This window comes from Salvia splendens, chromosome 18 (assembly GCF_004379255.2).
Source record: "Salvia splendens isolate huo1 chromosome 18, SspV2, whole genome shotgun sequence".
Taxonomy (NCBI): domain Eukaryota; kingdom Viridiplantae; phylum Streptophyta; class Magnoliopsida; order Lamiales; family Lamiaceae; genus Salvia; species Salvia splendens.
This window is the reverse complement of record NC_056049.1, coordinates 11,105,519-11,126,539: the sequence shown is the minus strand read 5'-3', so window position 1 is coordinate 11,126,539 and position 21,021 is coordinate 11,105,519. Positions and strand designations below refer to the sequence as shown.

The window sequence follows — 21,021 nt, the reverse complement described above, 5'->3', positions numbered from 1 at the left end:
CAAAGTTCAAATATCAAGTCAGTATTCATCAACAACCATATTTGTTTTCAAATCCCATCATATATCGAGCATAAGCCTTTTTTTGCATTCTACTTTCATTTTCAAATATATAATTCATATGAATCTCTTTCTTTCAATCATATCAGATTTCACCTCATATGACTTAGTTTCAAACACATTCATCTATCTCATGCAGCGCACAAATTTTCCATCATATCACATTATATGCATATAGCTCACTTTCTAGCACCGTATAGTCCATTTAGAGCACGCAGTCACATATATCACTTCATCCAAAACATTATATAGTTCCACACATTCACATCTCAATATTCATCATCACAACATTAAATCTTGAACTCTTAGTACTAGTATCAGAACTCAATAAAAACTCATATAACAAGATCTGAATACACTGACCATATATCCAGGAATATCAGACCATATATCATCACATTTCCACTCCCAAGTCACACATATATCAAGACACATCAAATCACATGTCACATATCACGGTTATCGTATACGTTTCATATGTCCACATATTATAACACATTTTATCACATGTGCTAGTTCGCACATAATCATATATAGAAATACATACCGATCACCTCAAATATTTGCACTCATTTGTCTCAAGTGCTTAGTGATAACACACAGGTATATGGGTTAAGCGAAGTACACCCGCATGGGCTGATCGAATACTCCCGTCGCACCATATACCACATTTCATTTTCAAATTTCATCATATATTGGTCATCAATACATTTCACATTCTTACAACACACATATGATTCATTGGATTCCATACTTTCAAGCATAGTACCCTTCTTCCTCATATCGCTCAATTTCAAGCTCATATATTTATTTCATTTAAACTCACATTTTTAGACATATCATTTCATATATATTATAGCTCACTTAGAGCACCTATTTTCATTTTCCATTTCATTTCTAAATCCTCATTTAAATTTCCATATTCGCTTAGCTCGTCTTCGAGTGCACACATAGTTCTTACGGAGTTCACATTCTAATCTGATCACATTTTGTATCACATATCTTATATCATGTACAATTACTTAGCTTATATCTTTATCGCATCACATCATATTTCCTATTGCCCAATTCTGAGCACACATATAATCTATACAGAATCCATACTTCCATACACATCACATAGCTCGATCTCGAGCGCACATATAACCCATTCAACGGCACACAGATTCAGATCCCATCATTTATTTCTCATTTTCCTTATAACCAACAAGTGCCCATAATCCAATAGTATGCAATATCAATCACATAACATGTCAACAGTCATCAGTATTCACACAATCATCAAGTATTCCACATGACATCCACACATCACATCAATATCACATATCACATCCATATCCTCATTACGTGCTCAACTATTTAATTTCAGCATTTACAAAACATCCCAACATCATTTACAATTACAACAGAAACTACTAATCGTATCGTACAGCAAACCAATCATATCATAAAGCTACCAAATTGCATCGTATAATACCATACAGAACTCAAGCATAACATATATCATCTCAATCACATCATATAGCCCCACTTGAGGTCCGATCGAATCCTCCTATCACCGTATATCATATATCAGTTCCTCCCATCACACCATATATCGCGTATCATATTTTCGATCACATCATATTTCATATATTAACACTCATTTCCTACAATTCTCAACATAACATACCAACATCTTATTTTGACATATTATCGAATAATACAATTGAAGCAAATCTCATTTCTTTCATTAGGACACACTTTTCATCACTATTTTCAAACACACCCTCCCTGCACTTTTTAAGTCTTTTACACAAAATAACGTTACCGAGAGTCGAACTATATGAGGTGGCCAGTCTCATATAACATCTTTCTCGGTCACACGGGAAACTATGTTCCGTACTTTACTAACTTCTTTCCACTTTATAAATAGGCAGCTGCATCGAGTCACTGGTACTAACAGACATTTACTCCTATGTGGCATGTTTCTACACACTTTACTGAATCACTTCTTTCCAGAACCGCCTAAACCTTTGCTCTGATACCAACTTGTAACACCCCTTACCCGGTAGGTAAACCCACCGAATACGTGGTGTCACGTTTCAGTATCGACAACACGTACTGAAATTTTCCTATTTTCTTTTTAGCTTAAAAAGAGCAATTAAAAACTATTACAATTAAAAACTTAACATTTATCCAGCGAAAAATCAAAGATTGAACTATTATACAACATGCCACGATTTTTAACCATGTTGATCACCAGTGACCCGCCAAAAATTGCAAAGCTGCCCAACCACACTGACATACTATCAACTCTAACCTGCAGGGGGGTAAAAGATGATAGGAGTGAGCTTTCCACAGCTCAGTAGATATATCCAAACTATAAAAATCAATTTTCTAATCTAAATTGTATTGAGACTTTTACATTATTTATCTTTTACTTATAACCATTCATTCTTAGCACTTCCCACTTTCATAATTTACTATATTAATCTTTTACCCTTCAACACATATTAATTTCCGTATCACCTTCCACATGTTGTCATTTCTTAAGACATCATATATCATGATTCTTTTCTTGTATTACCATATATCACTTTATTACAACATCTATACGTTCACCGTGTTTTCCAGATAATATCTCATAACAATACTATCAAATTGCACCATAATTCTTCATATACTTACTTACAAAATACATGTTTCCATATAATTCCTTAATTTATTCAATTAGCTAATTATTATTTATTCACACTTATTCTTATCTTATAAGCATATTACTTCCCATAATCTGTCATACGTCCTATTTCCATATCCAAAGTCATTCAGTCATTTATAACTTTATGTCACATTCTTATCCACACACCAACGCAGACAAATCGCAAATGTTAACCCATTTCAAACACATATAACGATCGCCAAGGTACTCATATACCGAAATACATATAATCAGAAATAATATACAACCTATATCATAAACAATTTCATATCCATATACATATGCCTCTCTATTCCTTTTTATTATTCTGTGACGGATCAGGCCTGGTATCTGCCCGGGATTTCCAATATGATTGACCCGAAGGTCCCAATATGATTGACCCGTAGGTCCCAATATGATTTGACCCGAAGGTCCCACCGTGATTTGACCCGAAGGTCCCAATATGATTTGACCCGAAGGTCCCACTGTGATTTGACCCGAAGGTCCCATTGTGATTTGACCCGAAGGTCCCAATATGTCCACTGTGATTTCAGATCCAGGGCAAGACCGTCACAGATCCTCTTTAGTCGAATGATTCATATAATTCCAATATCATATGCAAAACATATCAATTTCATCAATCACATATCCATATCTTATCCTACCAAATAATTCGAATATAACATATAAAACATATCTGTTGCATCAATCACATATCCATATCGTATTCCACCATCAATATCAAATAGCGCATAACCATATTTAGTTCACACCATATAACCCAAGTATTCACCACAATCAACATATAGCAATCAACCACATAATATATGTAAAATTAAAAGTGTGATTCATACACACTTCAACGCATATTATCACATTTCACACCATATTATTTCTATCATCATCATATAATTATATTTATACAATTTCTTTGTAGAACTTTCATATCATGTTTATAAATATCATAATAATTCCATTTGTGTCTTCTAATGACATATATATAATTATCACATAGAATAACATATTATTATACATTTAGTTCACACAGTTCAAACCAGAGAAGTAAAATTCATAGTAAGAATATCCTACCTCTTAGGCTTATGAACATAAGCATATTTCACCTTGATACTTCTCTACCTTCTAGGTTCACTCCTTTGTCTCCAAAATGCACTATAGGTTCCTTCGCCTTTATGCGTAATATAAATAGCATAACTATTAATAACTCATATTTACCCAAAGAAGTCAATTTATAATCCAACATGATTCACTCAAGGATTCCCAATAGTTTAAGAGATATTCTTGTTTTCCCACAGACTACCAAAATCAGACAATTTCTGGCAGCATTTTCTAAACAATTTTTGTAAATGGTATTTGTACTCTTTAATTAATCATAAAATTCAGAGAACAACTAAACACCTTATAGTTAATTTAGAAATTATGAAATCAAGTTTTCATCGACCTTACATGCCCTAAATATTTCGGATAACACATACCAAAATATGACAAAGTACCAGAATTTTGACAGTTCGTAGCTGTATTGTTATAACAATTTATACACATAGTAAACGAACTCCTAAATTCTCCATAAAAATCAGGGACTCTCTAGACTCATCAGAGTTATTATAAAAATTGATAAACCAAACTTTTCACAGTCCTAAATATTCAAAACAATTCGGAATATGGGGCTAAAAAATAGAAGAGTAAATCTGACTCATACTTTTGTATCAAATTCTATTTCCATTTATGTTTAATCATCCCATTAACCATAAATCAACAACCATTTACTCTATATAATATCAAAACTATTTAGTTATAGCCTACTTTGTTCGATTATTTCACAATTTCTACCATAATTGGATTTCATTCCGATTATCGAATCAAACGACGTTTATTCACGACGTTAAACACTTTTCCCAACCAAATTCAAATCCACAACAGGCCAAACACCTCAATTATATCCTAGGGTTTCGATCATGATGGAAATTTGGGTTAGGGTTCGATACATTTAAATCCAAGGGTGTAACCCAACGTTATCGACGTCTACAAACTCGTATCTATCGAAAGAATTAAACAAAGACCACACCTCCACTCACACATATGAAGCATGAAAATCACAGCCCACACACCCTCCAAATCATCACTCAAATAGCAACAAAAGTGGTATAGAAAAGAAGGTTTACCTCAAGTCATCGGGGAGTACGTGTCTAGAATTCAATTTCACCGAACGATTTGCAAAATAGAGGGAGATGAAAGCTTGAGGTCTACTTCTCCTATGGGGGCTGATATGCACGGTTTTTTTTTGAAGAAAATGAGTGGAAGATGAAGTCTAGATTAATATATAATTGATTAGAATCTTCTAGATTTAGTTTATTATGTAAAATATTTTTAATTATTCTTTTAATCTTCCAATATTTTATTTTCCTACCATATGATATCACATTTAGGATTTCTTTATACCCTCATTTAGCATTTAGATTCTAGTTTAAGGTAAAATTATTCCTGTCTATATCTTCAAAAGTTTCGCCGATTGTTTTCGCTAAAAACTGAAAAAATATGCGATAGAATTTTTTTTTATTACCTTCTAATGGCCCAAAATAATTCCTCACATTATTTACAATTATGCTAGGCCATAATTTTATAATTTATAAAATTATTAGCCCTTAGCTTCGATTTACGATTTTACGTGGGTAAAAGAAATTGCCGAAAATCGCATAATCGATATTTCGTATTAAATTTCTACCTTATAGTTTAACTTAACTACTATTCCTCATCACATATCCAAACGTTTCGTCAAGCCCTATAATTCGGGATGTTACATAATATATGTTAAAATTAGTGGGAGCTAATCAATACAATAAACCCTTGTTTGATTAGTGATGCGAATGTGATCTTTATATGCTTTTCTAATTTGCTTTTAGTTTTATTTTCTGTTCAGATCATATGTCAAACTTATCTTATGAGTGTATGATGGAAACAAACAAATTGACTAGGTCAAATTTCACGGAGTGGCAGAAAGACTGCCTAAAACTCAAGGCACAAGGTGCAATGAGTGGGAGCTCAGCTATGTTTGTCATTGAGATAAATATGTCTATGAATAACTCACAATCCTGGGTATTGGATACCACTTGTGGTTCACACATTTGTAATAATGTGCAAGGTTTAATTGACAGCAGGAAAGTGAGGCCTGGGAAAGTAGACCTACGTGTTGGAAATGGAGCAAAAGTTGCTGCCGAACGCGTGGGAACTTATAGATTAGATCTTCCCTCATGACATAGACTAGATTTACATAATTGTTATTTCGTTCCAGTTATTTCAAAAAATATTATTTCCATTCCGATGTTGGACATCGAAGGTTTTTCCTTCCATTTTGCAAACAGCAGGTGCTCGTTTTCTAATAATGGATTGTTTTATGGAAATGCCTCTTTAGAGAATGGATTATATATGCTTAAATGCAAATGGGATATTCTCAATGTGCAAAATAAAAGACTTAAGCTATGTAATACAGATAATGCTACTTATCTTTGACATTGTAGACTTGGTCATATCAATGAGAAAAGGATAGCGAGATTGAGAAAGTTAGACTATCTAAATTCATTTGATTTTGAATCATATGGTGCTTGTGAATTCTGTCTCAAAGGAAAGATGACTAATAAGCCACTTTCTGGGAAAGGGGTGCGTGCTAATGATGTGCTAGAGTTGATCCACACAGATGTGTGCAGACCGTTTCCAACTCAAGCAAAAGGTGGTTATTCGTACTTCATTACTTTCACTGATGATTTGACAAGGTATGGATATGTGTATCTTATGAAACACAAATCTGAGGCTTTTGAGAAATTTATAGAGTTTAAGTGTGAAGTTGAGAAACAACTTGGGAAAAGTATAAAAACTCTTCGATCAGATCGAGGAGGGGAATACTTGAGCCGAGAATTTCTTGATTACTTGAAATCTCATGGAATTCAGTCGGACTGGACACCTCCTGGTACACCACAAATGAATGGAGTATCTGAAAGGAAAAACCGAACATTATTAGATATGGTTCGATCCATGATGAGTTTAGCTAGTCTTCCTTTATTTCTCTGGGGTCATGCTTTATTGACTGCTATTTACATTCTGAATAGAGTTCCATCTAAATCAGTTGAGAAAACACCATATGAGTTATGGTATGGCAAAAAGTCTTGTCTTAACTATATGCGGACCTGGGATTGTCCAGCTTTTGTTAAGAAACAAATGACTGATAAGTTGGAATCTAAAAGTGAGAAGTGTTACTTTGTGGGATATCCTAAACAAACTAGGGGATACGATTTCTACTGTCCTGAAAATCACAAGGTGATAACATCAAGGAATGTGACGTTCTTTGAAGACAGTTATGTCTGCAAGGAACAAGGTCAAAATACAGTAGATCTTGAAGAAATTCAAGAACCACAAGTTACCAATGAGGATGATGTATTGTCAAATGGTTTGAACAATAACTCAGTGGGAGTTTTTGATGATCTATTGGGAGGGAAAAATACTATTAGAGGAGACCTTAGAGGGACTCTCGAAGAACCTCCTCAAGACAATGAGATGCATCAAATACAAGATGATACAATAGTTGCATCACCTCTACCTCAAGAAGATCATAGTGATATTCCTGGGCCTACTCACAATCAGAATGAACAGCTCGAGCCAGAAGAAAACCAACTCAATAGGCCTAGAAGGATTCGTCGTGCACCTGAGAGACTGAATCTAATGGTTGAGAACCAAGATGATGAAGTTGATTTAGATGATGATGAGCCTAAGACCTATACCGAGGCGGTGTCGGACACCGATCGAGAGAAGTGGCTTGAAGCCTTGATATCTGAAATGGACTCGATGTACTTCAACTTAGTCTGGGAACTAGTTGACTTGCAAGATGGGGTTTACCCCATAGGTTGCAAATAGATCTTCAAAAAGAAGAGAGATGCAGATGGCAAAGTACAAACCTACAAGGCTAGGTTAGTGGCAAAGGGTTATAGTCAGCGCGAAGGCATTGACTATGATGAAACCTTTTCGCTAGTTGCTAAGATCAAGTCCATTAGGATATTACTTGCAACTGCTGCATACTACAATTTCGACATTTGGCAAATGGATGTCAAAACCGCATTTCTCAATGGAGAATTAGAAGGCGATGTCTATATGACACAACCGGAAGGTTTTGTATCGAAAAAAAGGCCGAATGCAGTGTGCAAGCTAAAGAAGTCCATCTATGGACTTAAGCAAGCTTCGAGGAGTTGGAATATTTGTTTTCACAGAACAATCAAATCGTTTGGTTTTGTCAGAAGCAAAGAGGACCCATGTGTTTATAGTAAACGCGAGAATGGAAACGTTGTCTTCCTCATCATATATGTTGATGACATCTTGATTATGGGAAGCGATCGTTCCATGATGCAATCCGTGAAAGAATGGTTGTCTAGTTCCTTTATGATGAAGGATCTGGGTGATGCTTCCTACATCCTTGGAATCAAGATCTATCGAGATAGACCAAATAGGATGTTGGGATTATCACAATCCACTTACATAGACAAGTTGCTAAGGCGCTTCTCAATGGAGAATTCTAAGAAAGGTTTTCTTCCTATGGGACATGGCATTATATTGTCAAAGAAGGATTGTCCTTCTAATGACAAAGAAAGAGACAACATGAAAAGGATCCCGTATGCTTTGGCGATAGGATCTATTATGTATGCCATGATTTCTACTAGGCCAGATGTGGCCTATGCGCTTAGCATGACAGGCAGATTTCAGCAAAATCCCGGTGAGGAACATTGGAAAACTGTTAAGACTATTCTTAAATACCTTAGAAGGACTAAAGAATATTTCTTAGTCTATGGTGGACAACCAGAGTTATCAGTTACTGGGTACACTGATGCTAGTTTCCAAACAGACCATGACGACTATAAGTCTCAGTCTGGATATGTTTTTGTCCTCAATGGTGGAGCAGTGAGTTGGAATAGTTCCAAGCAAGGTACAACTGCCGATTCCACCACCGAAGCCGAGTATATTGCTGCATCTGAAGCTGCCAAAGAAGCTGTTGCTTTGTTAGAGTTCGTTAAAGAACAGGGTGTCATTCCGAGTGCCAATAGTGCAATACCTTTGTATTGTGACAACACTGGTGCTGTTGTGCAAGCAAAAGAACCCAGAGCTACGAACAGGAACAAGCATGTTCCCAGAAGATATCATCTGATCAGAGAAATAATTGAAAGAGGCGACATAAAATTAGAAAGAGTACCCACCGATGATAACTTGACTGATCCTTTCACCAAACCGTTATGTATAGCAAAACACAACAAGCACTTTGAGAGCTTAGGTGTTATGCATGTTGGTAGATAGCTTTGAATCAGTGGGAGTTACAGTTTTATATGTCTTAGAAACATTTTGTGTTGAGACAATATTACTTGATCACATTATATGAAAATTTTATTTCCTATGGGTTTTGTGAACTTATTGGAATAATTGTTTTAAATGTTTGATTTTATTCTAAATATTTATTCCCTTGAATTGTGACTGTCGTTAATGGTCTGAGACATTAATGATGTAGCATAATTCTAAAATAGCCCTAACCAATGATCATCAAGAATGGGATATTGGTGATATGTTATAGGTTAGCATGGGATTTGCATCACATTCTTCGAGAATGTAGTTGTTCTCACAACTATGAGATATTAGATACTCGTGATGGACACATGGTATACTTTGGAGAGTATTGGTATACCCTATTATTAAACTGTTTTGTTGAGTGTGTACAGTTTATTAGTACATGAAGTATGTAATAGTCCTTGGATCTGAGGTCATTACACATTTTGTTTGTTGAGTGGTGTGCTTTGACCTTGTACAACGCTTTGCCTCCCCTCGGAGGATTAAGACACGGACTTGTGTTGGGTACATCATAAGATAAATGGAAATGGTAGTTGAGCCAAGAATGAGATTCATTCCTCGATTAGAATTTCGAGAGAACACTCAAATTCTCTATATTACTTGACCATTAAGTCATTGGCCAATGCAAAGATATATTCAATTAAAGTAATTGAATATGATCGAATGGGTCATTTAATAAAGATGAGATAAAGTGATTGAGCTATTTGGATGACACATGACAAATCTTAGGCTCAATCGGGTGGTTCGTGAATGAAAGGATGTTACTATAAACTTTGTGTAAAGGCTTGTTTACCGAATTCACGTAAACGTCCTTCATATATCGAGCTACGCTGCCAACGCAGTCTATGAGTTTTGTGCAGACTTCGATTAGATCGTCGTCGATAATGAGGGCCTAAAGGGTCACACTATAAGTGTATTTTGATCCGCTCAAGGGTACAAAGTTGGAACTGCGTATTATATCTAATGCTAGTCCAAGTGGGAGATTGAAAGGATATGGGCTAGATTAAATTAATATGGATTAAATAATTATAGTTGGGCTACAATTATAATTAGTCCATAAGCCCAACAATCATGAAACCCTAATGACTCTTTGTCTATATAATGGTTATTTATTCTCCGTTGTGGAGGAAGAGAAATAGCGTAACATTAGAGAGAAAATACGAAAAGCTTTGTAGAGAGAATTCCTAGCTTTCTTCTACGGAGCAATTGTACCGGGATAGTTCCTGCATCGGATTGGATTGCACGTGGACCTCGATAGTAGTGGATTCAACTTGCAGGACACAATCGTAGAAGAAAACACAACAACAAGTAAGATTTAGTTCCGTTGTGTATTACATGCTCAACTTGCAATATGATTATGAATCTAGATCTGTTATTCTTGTATGCAATTTCCGCTGCGCTCATTAGATGAATACAAGAATTCCTAACATTATATTCCTTTGGGTTCTAAAATATTTTAACATCTAATGTTGATAACATACATATGATTACAATAAGTAAAATGGCATCCATGTGCATTTTTCAACCAGAGAAATTTAATTTATATCTTTCTTTTATCTTTCAAATAAATTGTTTGAAGGTCCAATTCCATCCACAATTGAAAATCTTTCATGTCTGAAGTCCTTATTTCTCTCTTCCAACAAACTAAAATGGGAGCTCCCATCTTCCATCTGCAAATTGACATCCCTTGATTATCTTCTTCTCTTTGGAAGGAAAACTGCCACAATGCTTCAGAAACTTTAGTTGATCTTTGATGATCATTCATCTGAACACAAATCAGTTTAGTGGTGTCATGCCATTTACCTTCATCACGGGTTGTAGGCTTATGTCCATCAATTTGGATAATAACAAATTACAAGGACGATTACCAGAATCATTAATCAATTGCCAAAGTCTAAGGAGTCTCGACATCGGAAATAATAGAATACAAGATGAATTTCCCTTTTGGATGGAAGTCCTTCCCAAGCTTAAAGTGCTAGTGTTGAGGTGGTAACACTTCACTTCCTTCACCAACCAAACTTCCATTTCCTAAGTTGCAAGTTTTAGATATCTCTCACAATGCATTTGTTGGCTATCTACCCAATAGATATTTCAACAATTTCAAAGCAATGATTGAGGCAAGGCAAAGAGATGACACAAATATACCCTACGACTTCAACGACAAGACTATCTGACACAAATATACCCTACGACCTCAACGACAAAGACTATCTTCAATTTGTGGATATAATAGTCACCTTGAAAGGGCAAGCCAAATTATTGAATAAATTATTAGAAACCTTCACAACACTTGACTTATCCTCCAACAGATTTACAAGATCTATTCCACCTTCCGTAGTAAATCTTAAGAATCTCAAATATTTGAACTTGTGCCACAATATCCTCACAGGCCATATACCTTCATCTCTTGGAAACGTAAGTGAACTTGAGTCGTTGGACTTGTCAACAAACAAACTGGACGGAGAAATTCCAAGTGAATTGACAAGGTTGACATTTCTTGCTAAATTAAACCTTTCGACAAACAATCTTGTTGGGCAAATACCACGATCTAATCAATTCTCCACATTTGAGTATGATTCATATATGAGAAACTTGGGATTGTGTGGAGTTCCATTGACGAGAAAGTGCAAAGAGGATGATGGGAAATCGATGCAGCCTGCTGAAGAAGAAGATGGCGAATATGAATTCATAGATGGATTTGGCTGGCGATGTGTTGTAATAGGATATGGAAGTGGATTCATACTTGGTACTGGAATTGGTTACATGATTATAAGAAGTGGAAGGCCAAGATGGTTAGTGGAATTCTTTTTCGGAGTTGGATATAAATATAAGATGAAAAAGAGGGGCAACAGAGGGCTAAATTCCACGAATGTACGTCATGGGAGATGATATCCGCCATTTGTACCCGGAAAAAAAATATTTCCAGTGATGGGAAAGACGTGTGAGCCTCTTGCGTGTTTTAACCAAACAAGCGATAGTCTCTTGCGTGTATACAAAACACGCGTTACTCTCATGCGTGTTTTAATTAAACATGCATCAAGCTCATGCGTGTTTGGATGAATGAAAAATCGACGCTTCTCCCCTCTTCCTTCACTCCCAGCAGCTCCCTCTGCACGCCCAGCGACGAGACGGTGAATTCGTCACATGAGCCTGAGCGCGTTGTGAGACAATTTGGAGGCACTCCGTTCATTCCGGAATTGCGTGATTGAGGTTTCAATGAAACTCATTTCAAAACAAATATTCGTGGAAAATCTAAGACGAACCGGGCTATGCAGAACAAGGCTTACATTCAACATTGGGAGAGAATGTCGGAGTTCGTGTCTAATCATTACATGGAGCCTCTTGAAGACCACGTACAGGTGATTAGAACTCGATTATACATGGAGTGGTATTTTGAAATAACTATTACATATATGACACTGCCGGGTAGACTTCCAGAAGTAGGGATGAACACTGTTGCATCATCATCAACACTCCAAGTAAGTATTGTATTTTTATAGTTGTTGTTTCATTTAAAGTATTTATGTTATTAACTATTCACGTTTTATTTGTTACAGGCTAAGACATTGGCCCGTGTATTTCAATTGTCGAGCGGTTTTGACCCAGCAAACGCCGTAGGATTGTTGCATGAGATTAACAATCTTGTTCTTAACTGCCTTAACGATTGTGGTGAGAGTGAACGCACGGTCATACCTTCCACACAGTGCACTGATGTGGATATGTCCCGGGGTTTTATCCGAAGAGCTTGCGGTATTGGTCAAAGAGGTATCCGAACAGGCGGGCATGGTTATTCACGTCATTTCAGAATGTCCCAAGACATGCCAGGGTCATCACAAGCCGCAAATGAAGAAAATATTAATTCAGATGACAACATAGATTTGGATACATTCATCGACAATTTTGATGCTGAGCCTGAAATGCAAAATCCACCGGCATCAGATCCCTCTAGTTGGTTTCCTACCTGGTCAGACGCGCCACAGTCTAGTTGGGTGACTCCCTTTGATAGAGTTGGGCTACCATGGAAGTCTACTACACATGATTCATTCTTCTCAGATGTCCATATCATGCACTCTCCAACAAATGAGGAATTGGATGATGATATTGCTGATGATGATGATGATGTTGCTGCTGCTGATGATGATGATGATGTTGCTGCTGCTGATGATGATGATGATGATGACGATGCTGATGATGCTCTTGAGAGTTCTGCACAATTGGAGCGTCCCAGAAGTAGTGCCTACATAGAGCGCTCCACGAGGAGAGAACATATAGACCCTCATAGGAGTAGTGTACAACTTGATCGCCCTAGTAGTAGTGCACACACGTCCCTACCCGACAAGGAACGCTCCAGGACAAGTTTGTCTCAGACAATTATGGGCATGTTCCCACGTAGAAGGTCTAGCCGTGACAACAGAGGAAAAGACCCGAGTAAATATACACCATCGTCCTTTAAGTAGACAGTTATCATGAGATGTACTGTCTACTTATTACAGGTGGATTGATCAATAAATAAGGTAAACTCTGTCGAAATTTTTCGTAACAAGATGATTTTTACGTAACAATATTACTTAAGAATGTCATTTCAGTCTTAAACATGGTTAGAAAATCTAAAATATTGTTCGTAAACATAATAAAATTCAAGCCTCAAACACGATTCTCCTTACAGAAATGATCAATTTTCTCATCCCAATATAAACTCACAAACACCATCAAACATGCAAAATAAGTACGACAAAACATCATATACTCTAAATTCAACATACTTAAATAAATATTGCAGAAAATTAAATACGAAAATTCAATACCAAGTTCAATGCTTCGATTATATATTTAGTTTACAATGCATACATATAACTACATCAATGGCCTAAATTCAATGTTTTTCTTGTCACACAATGTCAAACCATGAACCCTAAATCTATACCTAACTAACATATATCAATGATAATTGAAATTAATGGTCAAAAATTACCTAACACAACTTAAAATAGGAATTAGAGCATCAAAATATCGGATTCACTTCGATTTCCGCCGGCTAGAGACGTTTGGCGTCGCTGAGAGTGAGAGAGTGAGCGAGGTGGAAGTGAAGTTTCTGCCGCCTGGACCGGAACATGTATCCAAGGCAAACACGCGAGAGCGTCATGCGTGTTTAATCAAAGACGCGAGAGTGCCATGCGTGTTTATCAAAGACGCGAGAGGCTCACGCGTCTTTCCCATCACTGGAAATGTTTTTTTTTCCGGGTACAAATGGCGGATATCATCTCCCATGACGTACATTCGCGGAATTTACCCGGTAACAGAGCAGCACCAACACGCAGGGGAACTTAGATTGGAAGACAAAAGGAGGATTGTGTGCTTTCCTTGTGTTTAATTTGGAACTCTTTCTTGAATTGCTTTGAATTTTCTTACTTTTTTTTTCCGTTATTTGAAATCTCGAGAGCTTGTGTTTGAGTTGTGTTTCTATTTCTTTTACCTTGTTAGTCGCTACTTCTGTTTGTTGTTGCAGTAAACATTAAATTCTGATAAGAATTAAGCTAATTTATGTTCTGTACTTTGAAAACAATAGTATGTGCTCTTAAATTTCGAAGAGTCGTGGGGGGAAAAATATTAAAAATCGTTAATTAGATTTGTTTAGTACTACTAATTAAATCTGTAAAATCCGAACAAAACATCTCCGTGTTTGTATCTGTTGGATCCCTCTCGTCCATGTATAAAGGTTAGATTGTTCGCTCAACTTGTAATTTTTGTGAATTTTGAGGCGGAGAATCGGTTTTGATGAGTGGTTTATGTGTTAATTGTTAGACTTAATTTATAGTATAATGTAATTATATGGATTTTTGTCTTACCGGTGTTGGGCTTGAATCATTTGTATCAAGGGCTGAGACTGTATCAAAGCTGCCCTATTTTTTCGTTTCTTTTTTACTCTTAATTTTTTGTTTCATTGGAAGGACTCTAGCGAGCGATTCGAGTGGGTGGATCAAGCTATATGGGAGATAACTGAACCGAATGGACCAGTTAGCAAATGTCATTGCCACTTGATCAAGGCTATCTCGCTCTCGCTAGCCAACCAATGTAATTTATATAACTTCCAATTTTGCACTACTTTAACAGTAAAGCGGCAAGTTCGGGGTCGATCCCATAGAGAAGCGAGTGTATCGAGTGTGTGCGTAGTGAATAGGGTTCGGCTGCTGTCACGCTTTAATTTTGGGAGTTTTAACTACTGAGTTTACACTAGACACAAAGTAAACTATCTACTGGATCAAGTCACTGATTACTACTGGATCAAGTAAACGACAGACTGAAAATAAGAACTCAACTAACTAAGCATGCTACGGAACACATGAAACACCTTGCTGTTCAACATGATTAAAAACTGAATCAAAGCCTGAAGCGAAATTAAACTAGAACAGTGAGCAAACGAACGGAAACGAAACAACTCCAATTTTATATCCAGAACTCAGAACAGTGTTGCAAGCATACAGAATACAAAACGATCGTTTCTTTAACTATGAAATTAAACTAAGCTAACACTTCGGATATACGAAAGCAAGTAAAACCGAGAGGTCCTCGGCGGGAAACTTGAGATAACGCCGACAGATATCGAGAATATTATAGCGCTTCCTTCGGTCGCCCTAACACTTCTCTATCTAAGCTATCTCTGGAACTGAGCTAGACTAAATTAAACTACGATAAAACTGAAGACAGAAGAAGATAGTAAAAGCTAAACTAATAGTGGTCCTTTTTATTATGGAGGCACATCCTCTATTTATAGGCTCGACAACGACCTCCAGCTGGATAACGATCCTGGCAGAGGATATTCGCTCACGCTGTGAGCGAGCGACTCATCGATTGCTACGTGCTTTCCTTCTAGAATGACGACGCTTTTCAGTAACAGATTGATGACTCAGCTCCGTCCTTGCGTCTCATGTATCAACACGTGTCCCCTTCTAGAACGTCGTCTTTGATAACAGAATGATTCGCATCATCCAGCTCATTATCCTCACGTGTCCTTCTTCTGGAAGCCAGTGGTCCTCTCCTTGACTGCTTGATTACTCCCCTTGATCAACTCCCTCGATTTTTGGCCTTTTTCGCCTGTTGTACTTGCTTGATTAGTTTGGCCTTTTTGCCTTGGTCAACCGATCAAGTAGCGTACTTTTTACCCCTAGACCGATGCATGAAATAGGCCTTATCATTCCGCTTTTACTTTATTGTTTGTGTAACATCAACACCAAGCTTCCCTCATTTTCCAGTGGAGAAGGTTTCAGACATATTTGTTGGAATGTATTATTTTAATTTTGAGTAAAAGGACATCTCCTAGTTTGCACATAAATATACAAATGAAGCAGAGTAGATAGACAAAAACATCAGCCATGAAAACTGCTTACCTTTTTCTTACATATTGATGTGAATCAAATTGTACATTTTTATTCCCCTAACTTTACATGATTTATATAATTTGATGCTTGCAAAAGTATGTTTTGTGGTGTAGGAAGAGGAATAAATGGTGAAACAAAGAATGAAGCTCGGATTGTGAAAAAACTGTCCAGAAAGCTCTCAAAATCAGCCACCCGGCCGGGTGTATTTTATTCCTAATAATTCACCCGGCCGAGTATGATGTGTAGAATACGAAACTTCCAGCAAGTCCTCAAAATTGTCCACCCGGCCGGGAGAATTTTATGCCCAATAATGCACCCGGCCGTGTGAATGTTATGTATATTGCAGTTTCGTGAGAGGAAAAGGGGGAGAAGTGACGGTTTGGCAGAGGGGACGTGGGAGAGAAAAGGCTGGGTGATACAAACGGGAAGTCCAAGGCCCGGGCTGACCCGACCACGACTCCCCTTAAGCTGCCCGGAAGGCCCGTCACGAGATCAATGAGACAAAGGCTTCGGGAAGGCGTTTCAAACTTCATTAGGAGGGGAATGGAGGAGGCAGATGGGATGCCCGGTCGGGCGAATCCACACCTCCAAAACGCCCGACCGGGCGTTTGTGCGCTGAGCATCGTCCACAGTCCAGAAAGTTCGCCCGACCGGGCGATTTCACCATCCCAGAACGCCCGACCGGGCGTTTGAAGAAGCAGCGCCGAATCCAGAAAGTTCGCCCGACCGGGCGATTTTACTTTCCCAAAACGCCCGGCCGGGCGATTCAACTTTTACAGCCGTTTTTCCTTGTTTTTTTAGCCATTTTCTTGGGTTTCCAACCCTAACTATAAATATCCTCTTTGTAAGACTTTAAGGGCAGACTTTGATGAATGTTATTATGAAGACTCCTTTGAGAGCATCTCCCATGTGAGATTTCTATCCAAATTCCTACATTGTAGGTTGCTTGTTTTATGTTCACTTGGCTAAATCAAGTATAGGTATGCATTTATGGTTGTGTAGTCATGAATGTGGAGCCAATGGAGTATTTGCTTTGGGTGAAAGTAGCCTAGGGTTGCCCACATCTTTTTGTGGGAGGTCATAGGTCCTCAAAGAGGATTCCTCCTTCTTTACACTTTCTTCTCACCTTCTTTCTCTCCATCCAAAACCATTTTGAGTTTAGTTTTTGGAGGCTAGGCTCTTTATCTTTACTTTATCTTTGAAAACACAAAAAAATTAAAATCAAACACCGCTTTAGATATTTCTTGGGCACATGGAAGGTTTCCCTCACAAGGAACCTTATCACTGGGGGAGTTTTGGGCAGAGGAAAAAAGAAAAAGGGGGTTGACTGGGTTGACGGCTGGAGGAGAAAAAGGGAGAAAGAGAGGAGGAAGAAGAGAAGGAAGAAAATCCGACCAACATTCCGACGATCCGCCTCCATATCTCCATTCCACTCAACAAGAGCAAGCTTCCTACGGTTTTAATTGTATTATCACCATGTGCTTAGGCTAAGCTCTTTATGTTGCTCCAAGTTGTGATTTAGACTTGTTTGAATGTATCTGCACCTTTGAATTCACGTTTTGACATCGTTGATGTGCTTAATGTTAGATTCTATCACTTTAGAGGCCTCTATCGTTATAGATTTTTAATCCTTGTTTATCGTCTCTTCAACATAGACTTGGATGGATTAATCAATTGATGTGTTGTTGAATTAGAATTGTTTAGAGGATAATTTGACAATGGATTAGGTAAGTTCTTATAATAGATGATCTTTTATTCCCGCGCTTCCGCAGGAATTTAATGTCTTTGAAAGTTAATTCATGGAACAAGTGTTCAGCTGACTGTGAATTATACGTCGCAAACATGTTCAGTGCACGCGATTAGGTTGATCAATTAATTCCAAAAATGTGATTTTGATGTAGGTGTAGAATGATTCAAGTCTAACGAGCAACTTGGAGTGGCATGTTTCTCCCATCTGATTAGTCTTTCCTCAGTTAACTTGCAGCTTAATTTTTTCTTTAACTTTTAGAAATCGAAACCTTCAAAGCAAAAATCCTCTTTAATTTGTCTTTTGTTTGTTTTCGAATTAAATAATCTACGCCTCCATGTGGTTCGACACTTGAAGTACTACTATCGACTCTGTACTCTTGCAGATAGATTGTAATATTAGAGCTATTTTATTAAACTTGTGTGTTCTAAATCCATTAATATAAAAGCTCGAAAATTACAAATCAAGTTTTGGCGCCGTTGCCGGGGAGGCAACTGGTTATTTAATTTAGGATTGTTTTTGTTTTTATTTTTGTATAGTTTTCTAACATTTTATTTTTTGTTTCAGAGTTGTAGCTAGAAGGCTAAGTCGAACCAACGACTTTAAACAAAGGCGCTAGTTGGGAGGCAACCCAATGAGTTTTTAGTTTTCTTTTTTTTCTCTTAATAAATCGAGGGTTTTGTTCGCTCAATTCTTTCCTTCGATGTATTTTTATGAATTGAGTATTTTGTTTTCTTTTTGTTGTTTTAATTTTTCTTTTTGTAGGAGCAACGTGGAGATAGGATTCACATTCGAGCTTATGAGGAAGCACACCTACAAAGGAAAATACACCCACCCACCCACCCACCCGAATGCACTTTGGATATCACGCCAAGTTTGGGGGAGTCTTCTTTCCCTTTACTTTTTATGTTCTCTTTTGCATACATTGAGGACAATGAAGCATTCAAGTTTGGGGTGGGGGGGTTGTGGATGATTTGATGCATGTTTTTGGGTGTATTGTATGATAAAAGTGTTTTGAATCATGTAATTGACGGATGCATGCTAGATCTTTGACTTTCTGGTTGGGAATGCTTGCTTGATTTTTCTTGATCTTTGAAGCCTAGGATGAATGGAATTTGTGCATGATTTATTTGAAATAGCATGTTGTGATTACATCCGATTTCTTGAGTTGAGGAGAGTATGAAAATTACATGTCTTGTGGAGATTATCTTGGATTGAATTGCTTTATCGAGTTGCATGCTTGCATTCATTTGTGTTAATGATAGGGGAGGATAAGGCACTAGGATGAACTCCATGGTCAAATGATCACATGCCTAGTCCTATACATGATCTCCTAGAAGCCACTTTGATCTTAATTCCCTATTATTTGTGTAAACACTTAGCCACTTAAATAAGCCTCATTTTAGCCTCATCAATGGATCTTGCTACTATTTGGGTGCTAAAAACAAGTTTGAGCTTTGGTGATTTGAGTTTTGAGTGTTGGGTGGTGAATTGTAAAGTGTAGACATTTTTAGACTTTATGTAATGTATAGGTGAAAAGAATGAAGTTCTTAGAGAAAAAAAAGGAAACAAAAAGAAAGAAAAAGACGACCTCCAAATTTGCAAAAGTCGAGGTCTTTTCTAGAAAAAAAAAGAAAGAAGAAATAGTTTGATGAAATAAAGTTAGAGCTTCTATATTTGTGTAATATGTAATCTTGTCTAGATTTGATCTCAAGCTTGGGGGAGTGAGAATTTGGTTGTAATATTTTGTTGTTTGATCTTTGGAAGGAAGTTGTAGGAGGGAAGAATTTGGCACTCAAATGTGTAGTCTTTGAGCTCACTATCCATATCTATCCTACCTCATCCCTAACCCCATTACAACCCTGAATTAAGACCTTGGACCTTTTTGTTGATGCTTGTGGATGTTTTGTAAATAACTTGGTAGAGTTAATGAAGTTTGATTTGAAATCCGCGAGTCTATGTGGTAAGTAATGCTTGACGAGTCAATGATGACGGTTTGAGTCGTATGATCATATGTTTGAACTTACTTTGAAATGCACCATGACTTGAAGTTCTAGGTTGATAAGTGATGGTTCATGAGAGTGGGAAATCTTGAGTGGAATTGTTGGGGGTTTTGATCTTGTCATTCATGTCTCTACGTGATTCACTCTTATGAAAACTTTTGGAACAACTTTTGTGAGCTGAGCTTTAAAGTTTTGTGTTTATTGTGATCTTGCTCGAGGACGAGCAAGCAAATAAGTTTGGGGGTATTTGATGTGAATCAAATTGTACATTTTTATTCCCCTAACTTTACATGATTTATATAATTTGATGCTTGCAAAAGTATGTTTTGTGGTGTAGGAAGAGGAATAAATGGTGAAACAAAGAATGAAGCTCGGATTGTGAAAAAGCTGTCCAGAAAGCTCTCAAAATCAGCCACCCGGCCGGGTGTATTTTATTCCTAATAATTCACCCGGCCGGGTATGATGTGCAGAATACGAAACTTCCAGCAAGTCCTCAAAATTGTCCACCCGGCCGGGTGAATTTTATGCCCAATAATGCACCCGGCCGGGTGAATGTTATGTATATTGCAGTTTCGTGAGAAGAAAAGGGGGAGAAGTGACGGTTTGGCAGATGGGACGTGGGAGAGAAAAGGCTGGGAGAGTTTTGGGCAGAGGAAAAAAGAAAAAGGGGGTTGACTGGGTTGACGGCTGGAGGAGAAAGAGAGGAGGAAGAAGAGAAGGAAGAAAATCCGACCAACATTCCGACGATCCGCCTCCATATCTCCATTC

At 37.4% G+C, this 21,021-nt stretch overlaps 1 long non-coding RNA gene across 1 annotated transcript; it reads right to left on the bottom strand.

The window, feature by feature from the left end:
• Positions 1-2,273: 2,273 nt before the first annotated feature.
• LOC121776494 lies at positions 2,274-5,026 on the bottom strand. The gene is made up of 3 exons (XR_006045305.1): positions 4,918-5,026; positions 3,827-3,923; positions 2,274-2,359 (listed from the first exon to the last, which is right to left on the bottom strand). It is a non-coding gene; the product is annotated as an uncharacterized LOC121776494 (long non-coding RNA).
• Positions 5,027-21,021: the final 15,995 nt, after the last annotated feature.